The sequence below is a fragment of the Setaria italica genome, chromosome V (genome assembly GCF_000263155.2).
Source record: "Setaria italica strain Yugu1 chromosome V, Setaria_italica_v2.0, whole genome shotgun sequence".
NCBI lineage: Eukaryota > Viridiplantae > Streptophyta > Magnoliopsida > Poales > Poaceae > Setaria > Setaria italica.
Window position 1 is genome coordinate 30,644,938 of NC_028454.1, and position 11,665 is coordinate 30,656,602.

The following is an 11,665-nucleotide window of genomic DNA, read 5'->3' on the forward strand; positions in this document are numbered from 1 at the left end:
CTTGCTTCCTCAAGCCTCGGGGTAGAAGAAGAAGCTTCTACTGTGGATGTGTTGTGCTAGTGCTATCTTAGCAGTGATGTGAGTACTGGGTAGTGTCTGTGATTTTGCACGGAGAGGGAGTGGCCGCGTGTGGCGGTGGCTTTATAGCGCGCGGCCGGCGGAGGGAAGCGTGGTGGCATGCGGTGCGGCGAGGCCGGGAGCGTGCACCGGTGCGGCGCTGCGTGCATGGCGCCCCCGGGGCACGGGCTCAGGGCGGGCACAGTCAGCACTCAGCAGCCGCGCGTCGCCCCGCTTCCCCGGCCGCGGCCGCTGAAGGGTGGTGCCGGGTGCGTGCCGGGACCCCAAGCCAGAGAGGCCGCAGGCCGCAGCGTCCTCGCGCTCCGGTGGCGCCGAGCGTGCGCGCGCGACGTGGAGGTGCGGGAATCGTAGCCGTTGGGCGCGTGCGCAGTGGGGACTATCAATTTCCGCGCAATCTAGCCGACGATCTCGCGACTTTCTTGGGAATTATTCGATTTCCGTCGTGCTCGTGCGCCCCGGCGGCAAAGTAGATTCGGGGACGCCGCGATTATCTGGGCCAATCAGAAGCACATGCGCCACAGCACTGCAGTGGCATGGGTTAACAACGGTAATTGGGTAGAGGGTCCTGTACGTAGATACAAACGGTTCTTTACCTATAGCTTCAATGCCAAGTTCAGAGTCAGTTTAGATTCTTTTTTACGCGCAAGTCATTTTATAATCAGCTGTAGTCAATGATTATAAAATAACTTGCACATAAAAAAATTATGACGATGGAAAATAAGCCTTACTCCATAGATGTATATAGGAGCTGTAGGGGCGCCGTCGTGCTAGGATACGTTAGTTTGCACCTACCTACCATGCACAAGTGTTTTCATCGGTCACGTGGTGGAAAAACGTGATGCCTAAGTTCCTCTCAGTTGTTAACGTAGAAGATCACAAAATATCCAACATGAACAACTAAAGCTTCACACACACACACACACACACACACACACACACACACACACACACACACACACACACACACACACACACACACACACACACACACACACACACACACACAGATAGACACAATGGGAGTGTATCTTTTGTGCCAAGGGCAACTACCAACCTTTAGATATAATAAGATCAAAGTTTTTCTAGCAGAGCATATGCAAGAAAATAAAATATCATGGGGTGCCCTAAATAGACCAAAAGCTTTTTGAGCGAATCGGCGGGGAGTCCCCAACCCTTTTTTTTATATAAATAATGGTGCATGTACAAAAAAGTTTCAAAACTCACAGGCTCAAAGAGAAAAAGTGGGGTGAAGACAAAAGTTACAGAATGCTTATCCAATTATCCAAGGAAAGCCTCACTATCGTTTTGGCTTGCAGTATAACTAGAGCCGTTTCTTCTCTGAAATCCAATTTCCACTTAGCCATAGACCGAATACCATTATCAAAGATAATACTGTTGCGATGACACCAAATGCACCAACTAGCAATAATGATAATCTCCCTGAAAACTGTTCTCCCAAAATTACCTCGAGCCTGAATGACCATGTCCAAAGGGGCAGCCAAAGATCCCATGCAATTCCCAGAAATGACCAGCACATTTGATTGAAGGGACACTCAAAGAATAAGTGCACAAAATATTCTTCAAAACCTGCAGAGCTACATGCATGTTCTTTCTTCTCAGGAGGTCTCTTATATTGAGGCGATCTCTTAGCAAGAGCCAAAAGAATAACTTGTGCTTGCTCCGAGTACAAATTTCCACATGAGTATGGTGGGCGAGATTTATGGATATTGGAGTTATGAGTATTCACCTCCTTTCCAAATGGATTGATTGATTAGAAAGAGGGGATGGCATTGTGTGATGAGAGTTGCTCATTATCTTGGCCAAAAAAAAGTATACGCCTCCCCTTGCATGACCTTCTCGCCCTTACCGGAGTCCGATGGCAACAAGACAAATTGTGCTAAAATGCTATATATCCAAGTCACTTGACATAATCATAATAAAGGAGGTTCAAGATTACAAAAAGGAGAAAATTTCAAGAAATAGAAGGTAGTGGACCACTTATAACACAAAGCCACATGTTTTGTATTTCTTTGCAAAACCAGACATTTTACAAGAACCCTCACATCTGACATCCTGGTCCCACTCCTGCTTAGATGGCTATCCAAGGCAGATGATTTGCATACACTGCCAAAGCCAAACTATACTCCACATCTACCTCGGTAGCTCCTAGCTAGTTTCTCCATGTGAAACTCATGGGAGTTGCCAATCCCTCAGGCTTCAAAGTTAATGATCATATGAGATCCATATTTTCTTAGTGGTTTTGCGCACACTATCAGGACTCCGGCCATTCAATTAACCAGCATCATCCTGCATATAAAATCTGACGACCTTCCTCATACTGCACACATTTGGACACTAAATCACAAAAATGAAATGCCAAACATTACTAAGTTGGTTGAAAAACTAAATTCTTAACACGTATAATAACCTACCAAGAGACACGTACACTACTGGTATTTAAAACTTCAAAGGCCCTACTACATTTTCCATGACAGGATATACCCCCAAATAAATCGTGAACTCAAATTAGAATACCCAAATACATCATGTTCTGAAACTGAATAAGTAATTAGGCATGTAGCTGGCTGTGTCATACAGAGAGTGTCTTGTAGAGACGTAACTGACTTGTGTCCTAATCAAGCTGAAGAAATTTGGAACAGATAATTCAGTGCAAAAAAATATATATATTGGATAAAAAAGAGGTACAATCAATCAGTCATCATTTGCCTTTGTTTCTGCATAATACCACCACGCAGCAACATCTAAACTGTTGTTCAAATTGTGTCATGCATCAAGAAAAAATATTGCATTGTTCCATGGAGGAATAAAAAAAGAAAAAAATCGTGCATCTACACACACAAAAGGACTGCACATACAGTAAAGAAACATATGGACACTAGAGGGTGTAGGAGACACGGCCGTCGCGGTGGACCGGCGGTCTCTGATGCTTACCAGGACAGAGGAATGCGCCGGGATCCTCCGCCCATTAGATAAACGGGCATACTACTTATTCATTTACCTTATTTTAGTAATGAATATGCAACATATATTCAATTACTCTTGAGAAAATTTCTTATTTGACACTAGAAGATGACTAAATTCCTTTTTTGACACTGAAAATTTTTTCGTCCCTTATATGACATCAAGTTCTATCTTATATTCTTCATCACTTTTGTCACATGAGCCGAACAAACAACCATCAAATCACCTCCAAAATTAATGAAACTTTTTTGATAATACAACAAATGAAGATGAGTCCATATTGACTAAAACTGCACATGTACCTTTGCCATTTTAAAATAAAATTCACCAAATCTGACTACTTTGAAGCATATTTTTGAATTTTTATGGTATCAAAATACTTTCCAAAAATTATGAAAAAATAGTTAATATTCCTTACATGAGATGTAGTCATTATTAAATTATTTTCTATCATAATTTACATAGAGAATTACAAGGTTCTTTAAAAATTTTCCAAATTTACGTTTCTTCATAATTCTCTATGTAAGTTTTGCTAAGAAATAATTTAATAAGTTCCAGCATCCAATGTGACAAATATTAGTTATTTTATTATAAATTTTAAAAGTTTTTTAGTGACATAAAAATTCAGATAACTTATAAAGATAGCCTAAGTTGGTGAATTTTAATTTTAAAATCATAAAGGTATATGTTTCCTTTTAATAAATATGGGTTCATATTCATTTGTTGTATCTCTACAAAAAGTTTCATGATTTTTGGAGGTGATTTGGAAATCATTTCACCTGACTTAACTAACATAAGTGACGGAAATGTCAAATAAGGAATGAAAGTTAGAAGTAGGTGTCATATTAGGAAGGAAAAACTTTTCAGGGTCAAGAAAGGAATGAACTCATCTTCCAGTGCCAAATAAGGAATTTCCTCCTCATTTTTAGGGGTCCATGTTTATAAATTTTAACTAATAATTAGTCAATGTTTATGCATATGTTTAGTGTATAAAAGTTGTATCAATAGATTCATATTTCAAATATCTTGGGATGTGACATTGATTTTTAGTGTTGGGTAAAAATATGTAAGAGAAGTTATAGTCATTGAAGACTTCTCCAAATCCGGGTGCACCCTATAAAAAGAAACGGGGTTTCATTTGGCAAAGTAGAATAAAAAAAGAACATATTTACAACATGAATGCAATATTTTCTTAATAACTTGTGCTTTTAAATTAACCGGAAAAGTAAGACACTCAACCAAGAACTTTCATTGGCTACAATTATGGTTTTGCTAAACTTATGAGAACCTTAAGTACTGTCCAATACTCCCTTTGTCCGCAAATATAAGGGATCTTGAGTTTGTCCTAAGTTAAATTATCCTAAGTTTAGTTTTCAAAAATTATCCTAAGTTTGATCTAGACTATAGAGAACATATTAACTTGTGCTGCATCAAATAAGTAAACAATGAAAATATATTTCATAATGTACTTATTTGAACTCACCACCAAGATTATAACGGACAGTAGTCTGTTTTCTTAATTATTTCTCATGTGGAGCACTTGAAGTTTATGTTTAAGTCTTCCCCTTTTCAAAGAGGGCTGTCAATTAATGTGTTCTACATGCAGAAGCATACCTGTGTGTGGGATGTGGCATGTCCAATAAAGTGCAAACCAAAGACAGAAACCATCAAATGATCATGTTATATGTAAAATACACATAAATTACAATGCACTACCCAAGCAATTGTAATCCCAGATACTTCCATGTCCATATGCGTGTAGTATAATAATAAAATGTCCGTTGTCAGTATTATACAAATTGACAAAGTCTGGACATAGTATCTCGTGATGTGAGGAAAACAAACACTAGCTCTAACTAATAGAGATACAGTTGTGTACCTTTGTTAAGAGAAGAAATTGGTTTGCCCAAGAGAGGTCTAAGGATGCTCTCAGCCGTCTGGTAGCCGTGTAGCGACAGTGGACAATCCACAGTCCGTACACGCATGCGTGCAATGACCAAACTACAACAAGCTACGACAGTGAGGCGACAACTCCCTTCGAATTGTACGAGCATGATCGATCAGCAAATAAAAGTGTACCTGGGTGAGCAGTAAAAAGTAGTTGTCCGAAGTACACACATTGAGGAAAAACTAGTTTCAGTTTATTGCATCATGAGATCCGAAGTACAGACCTAACTCGATGTCTTTTAATGCTTCCATATATAGGCTAGCCTGCATGAATTCTAGCTTAGTCCTGGGACTAAAACCACACTCAGCTGCCTAGCTACCTAAAACCGATCGAATTAGTAGTACTGCTACAAGCTCTTCGCCACCTACTGAGCCACCACGAGCAGCAGATAGCATAACACACACCAGTTTCATCAGAACGGTGAGCGCAGTCATAGTCGTCGTCGTCGTCGTCGTCTGTCTCCGCCATCATTCCTCGCGCGCTGCGCCACCGGCAAGGCGCGGCGTAAACGGCGCCCGAGGAGGATGCAATGCTGCCGCCCTGAACGAGGTAGCTGGCCGCCGAGACTGGTGCTATGGCAATTTGCAAGTGTGTGTGGGCAAGTGAACTACTACCAAATTAATTGACGCCGCGCAGAAAGCTCTTGCTTGCTCGAGGTAGAAGAAGATGCTCCTGCACTAGTAGAGAATTGAGCTTTATGTTGGATATATAAGCACTTTTAGTTTTAACTTAATCCAGAAATAAATCATGAATATGATGAACAAGCAGCAAGTTAAACTAGACATGTCTACGCAAGATCTAGACAAGTCTATCATTGCAAATAGAATCAGACATTCTACCATACTATCCAGTGCTATCAGACTGCAACAGATCATAATAGCTAGTATGGAAGACATAATGTGAGTTAAGAGAACGTACGTTTCTTTCTTGATGAAAACCGGCTCCTGGACGACTACCGGATACAGCAGGCGACGACGATCAGCAGCCTGACGTTGTTCGCGACGACGAGTGAGGCCCGAGCGACGAAGAGGTAGACGAGCCGTGGTGAAGGAGTCGACGAAGAACTTGACGAAGCGGAGGAAGCGATCGAGCAGTCGCGCAGAGTGCTTCCCAAAAACCTTATTCGCCCTCTCCCGGTGCAGGATCGCTGAAGACGACGGTTCCGGAGACCTGCTCTCCCAATCGCCGGTGCACGCCGACAATCGGGATGGAGTAGACTACGGTGGCGGCGCAGCAGCGAGAGGAGGTAAAAACCCTAGCTCGAATAGATCTGTTTTTGGTAGAGGCCGGTAGGTCGCATATATAGGAGAGCCCACGACTTAACGACCAAGTAACCAAAAAATAAAACGGCAAAAGGAAGCCGCGCCCCCGCAAGGCGAGGGGCTGGATTTCGGCGGACCATTCACGTAGGTGCCGCACGCCCGCGCCCTTCGCCCGGCCCGGCCCGGCGTGGTGAGGTGAGGTGAGGCGAGGCGAGGCGAGGCGAGGCGAGGCGAGGCGAGGCGAGGCGAGGCGAGGCGAGGCGAGCGAGCGCGCGCGTGTGGAGCTCTCCTTCCCTCCCCACACACATAGCTTGGAGGAGTGGAGACAACTTCTATATTTAAGTTGGTCATCCCTCCCCTCCACTAGCAATGTGGGATTAAAGACTTGCACCACTCCACCTCTTGCCCACATGGGCCTTTGAGATTTATTTGAAATTCTGAAATTACTTATGGGCTAGGCCCATTATTTCAACAATCCCCCACCAGATCTCAAATGCCCATCAGAGATTTTGCCTGTTTCTCACTGTTGTTTATATACTAGTGTTTCGGCGAGGACTGTTAAGTTGAACTCTCACCTAGAGCTTCAAGCTACATTCATCCACAACTTGAACAATGGACAAAGCCTTGAATTGCAAGTTTTGTGCGGACAAGTTTCACTCAAAGTCGGGACTAGTACCTGGCTGCCTGTAGCCTACCCCGCGGGTGGGGCATATAGGTCGTACCCCCCTGGTCTCTTCATGACCTTAATAGAGATCACCCAAGTCTCACAGACTGCGATCTTACAACAGTCGGGCTCATATAGGTATATTTTTCCAAGATGTTCTGCAGGGCAACATCTTTGCTAATTAAAGCCAACAAAATATATTAAGGCAGTAGCCAGCCTGCCATGCAGTGGTTTGAGAGTGTTGCATCATTTCTCGAGTGGGTTAGTAGGATACTCTCATGCTATCCCATGGCTTGTTCTTCCTAGATCCTACTTCACGGGATCTCCGATCACATAGGTTGGGTTACCACCATGGTGTAGCTCATATGGGTCTCATACCCATCTCCTTTGATGCATTGTCTATCACATTACGTGACAGCCCTTAGTGAACTGATCTGCCAAGTTCTTATCAGTTGAGATGTAATCCACTGATATTACTCCGGAGTTTCTCATTTTCCTGACAGATTTCAGACGTCTCTTAACGTGTCTTGATAACTTCATATTGTCCTTAGAATTGTTCACTTTGACAATCACCGTTTGATTGTCACAATTCATAAGTATTGCCGGCATAGGTTTCTCGACAATAGGCAAGTCCATCAAGAGTTCACGTAGCCAATCAGCCTCAACTGTGGCTGTATCTAATGCTGCAAGTTCTGCTTCCATGGTAGACCTCGTTAAGATAGTCTGTTTGGATGACCTCCATGAAACAGCACCACCACCAAGAGTGAAGACGTATCCACTTGTGGCATACAGTTCATCAGCACCAGATATCCAATTTGAATCACTATAGCCTTCCAGCACCACAGGATACCTGGAGTAGTGAATTCCGTAATCCATAGTACCAACTAAATAGCGCATGACTCCCTCAAGCGCACGCCAATGATCATCTCCCAGATTAGAGGTAAACCGGCTCAGTTTGCAAACAGCATATGAGATGTCAGGCCTAGTAGCACTGGCTAAATACATAAATGATCCAATAATCTGAGAGTATCTTAATTGGTCTCTACCAATTCTCTTGTTTTTCCGAAGTATCAAGCTCGGATCATAAGGTGTGGGAGAAGGCTTACTGTCCTTAAAGCCAAACCGGCTCAAGACCTTTTCCACATAATGAGATTGCGTGAGAGTAATCCCATTCTCTCCTTTGATCAACTTGATATTCAGAATTACATCAGCCTCTCCCAGATCTTTCATGTCGAAATTTTGGCACAGAAATAACTTGACCTCTTTGATCACGTCAAGATTTGTACCAAAGATTAGTATGTCATCGACATACAAGCACAATATAACTCCCTCACCCCCACCATGGCGGTAGTACACACATCTATCAGCCTCATTGACAGAAAAGCCTGCTGATATGAGTGTAGTATCAAATTTCTCATGCCACTGCTTAGGTGCTTGTTTCAGGCCATACAAAGATTTCAGCAATTTACACACCTTGTTCTCTTGACCCTTTATTACAAATCCATCAGGCTGATTCATATAAATTTCCTCATCCAACTCTCCATTAAGGAAAGTTGTCTTAACATCCATCTGATGGACGAGAAGACCATGTGAGGCAGCAAGGGAAAGTAATACTCGAATACTGGTCAATCTCGCAACAGGTGAGTAAGTGTCGAAGAAATCTTCGCCTTCTTTCTAGGTATAACCCTTAGCCACAAGTCGAGCCTTGTACTTATCAATAGTACCATCAGGCCTAAGCTTCTTCTTGAACACCCACTTGCAACCCACAGGTTTACAACCATACGGTCGATCAACAACCTCCCAAGTTCCATTAGAAAGAATAGAGTCCATCTCACTATGGATAGCTTCTTTCCAATCATTTGCATCTTGCCTCTGAAATGGTCTTAGGAGTATCATCTACGAGATAGACAGTGAAATCATCACCAAAGGACTTTGTAGTTCTTTGTCTCTTGCTCCTCTTAGGAGCTTCACTGTTAACCTCCTCATGAACTGGCTCAAGTGTTTGTTCAGCATGATCAGGAAGCACAATAGGTTCAGGAGTTGTCTCAGCAATCATATCAGAAGATAGTCTAGACATACTATGCAATTGTTTCATAGGAAATATATTCTCAAAGAAAGTAACATCACGAGACTCCATCAAGGTATTAACATGAACATCAGGCACCTCTGATTTAACCACTAAAAATCTATAGGCTATGCTATGATGAGCATATCCCAAAAAGACACAATCCACAGTTTTAGGTCCCAACTTACGTTTCTTGTTGATTGGCACACTAACTTTGGCCAAGCAACCCCAAGTGCGTAAGTATGAAAGTGATGGTTTTCTTCCAATCCATTCTTCATAGGGAGTTTTCTCCTTATTCTTCATGGGTACTTTATTCAGGACATGACATGAAGTCAATACAGCCTCCCCCCACCATGCCTTAGATAAACCACTGGTGTCTAACATGGCGTTCACCAAGTCAGTCAAAGTGTGATTCTTTCTTTCGGCAACCCCGTTTGATTGGGGCGAATAGGGAGGCGTCCTCTCATGTACAATACCATGTTCTTCACAGAACAAGTCGAAATCATTAGAGAAATACTCGCCACCACGATCAGACCTAATTCTCTTGATCTTTTTCTCAAGCTGATTCTCAACTTCAGCCTTATAGATTTTAAAGTAGTTAAGAGCCTCATCTTTCATTTTCAATAAATATACATAGCAATATCTAGACGCATCATCTATCAAAGTCATGAAATATCTTTTCCCACCTTTGGTCAACACACCATTCATCAGAATGAATGAGTTCAAGTGGTGCCAAGTGTCTCTCCTCAGCTACCTTGTGAGGTTTTCGAGGTTGTTTAGATTGCACACAACTATGGCACTTAGAACCTTTGACGATGGAAAAATTCGGAATTAAACACAGGCTGGAAAGTCGAGACATAGAACCAAAATTCAGATGACATAAACGTGAATGCCAAACACTAGCATCACTCTCATTAATACCATCACAAATATAGTTCACTGACTTATTGCAATAATCTGTAAGGGAAAAGCAGAACAAGCCTCCGCACTCATAGCCTTTACCAATAAATTATCCACTCTTAGACACGACAATTTTATTAGACTCAAGCACTAGCTTAAAGCCATCCCTACACAAAAGGGAGCCACTAACTAGATTCTTCCTGATAGAAGGGACATGCTGCACGTTCTTCAGTTGCACGATCTTTCCCGAAGTAAACTTCAGATCTACCGTACCAACACCATGAACAGAAGCATGTGACCCATTCCCCATTAGGACGGAGGAATCCCGAGCGACCTGGTAAGATGAAAACAAGGAGGCATCAGCACACACATGAACATTAGCACCAGTATCAAGCCACCAAGTATTGGTAGAATGAAACACTGAAAAAACAGAAGGTAAATTACCATACCCACTATTTCCATCTCCAGCGCTGGTCACCATGCTTACAGACTTCTGCTGTGGAGGTTTTCTTCCTTTGCGGTTTGGGCACTTCTTTGCCCAATGGTCAGTAGAACCGCACACGAAGCATCCCTCGTTCTCCTTGTTCTTCTTCTTCTTGAAGGTAGTGGACTGCTTAGGCTTATTGTTCTTGCCCTTGCCCTTACCACCATTGCCATGGTGATGTGATTGGTGCACCATATTGGCACTGGTCTGACCCTCAACAGCTTTAGATCGTCCATCTTTAGCCCGAGCTTTCTCCTCAACATCAAGAGACGCAATCAAGTCTGAAACAGAAATTTCTATCCTCTTGTGTTTGAGAGAAGTGGCGAAATCCCTCCAGGATGGAGGTAACTTGGCAATAATGCCCCCAGCCACAAACTTGTCGGACACGACAATCTTTAGCAGATCGAGTTCCATCACCATGCACTGTAATTCATGAGCCTGAGCGACTACAGATTTTCCGTCAACCATCTTGTAGTCATGATACTGCTCAATGATGTACAGTTCAGTGCCAGTATCTGAGCCACCGTAGTTGGCAGTCAGATCATCCCACAACTCCTTTGCGACCGTGTGATGAAGGTACACATCCTGCAGATGTTCTGCAAGTGCACCAATCACAGCGCCCAAGAAGATTGTGTTGGCTTCCGAATATTCTTTCTCCTTTTCAGGAGAGAGAACCCCTTCCGGTTTGCCATTGGAAACCCAGAACACCTTCATGGCAGTAAGCCACAGCGTGGCTTTCACCTGCCACCTCTTGAAGTGCACGCCAGCAAACGGTGCTGGCCTCAGTGCATCAAGAAATCCAGCCATAAAACTAAAGTGCCTACAATAAGGTTTTTGGATTGTTGGATATATAAGCACTTTTAGTTTTAACTTAATCCAGAAATAAATCATGAATATGATGAACAAGCAGCAGATTAAACTAGACATGTCTACGCAAGATCTAGACAAGTCTATCATTGCAAATAGAATCAGACATTCTACCATACTATCCAGTGCTATCAGACTGCAACAGATCATAATAGCTAGTATGGAAGACATAATGTGAGTTAAGAGAACGTACGTTTCTTTCTTGATGAAAACCGGCTCCTGGACGACTACCGGATACAGCAGGCGACGACGATCAGCAGCCTGACGTTGTTCGCGACGACGAGTGAGGCCCGAGCGACGAAGAGGTAGACGAGCCATGGTGAAGGAGTCGACGAAGAACTTGACGAAGCGGAGGAAGCGATCGAGCAGTCGCGCAGAGCGCTTCCCAAAAACCTTATTCGCCCTCTCCCGGTGC

General features: G+C 43.0%; 1 long non-coding RNA gene across 1 annotated transcript; it reads right to left on the reverse strand.

The window, feature by feature from the left end:
* Positions 1–9,874: 9,874 nt before the first annotated feature.
* LOC111257454 lies at positions 9,875–10,519 on the reverse strand. Its single transcript, XR_002677999.1, has 2 exons — positions 10,349–10,519; positions 9,875–10,233 (listed from the first exon to the last, which is right to left on the reverse strand). It is a non-coding gene; the product is annotated as an uncharacterized LOC111257454 (long non-coding RNA).
* Positions 10,520–11,665: the final 1,146 nt, after the last annotated feature.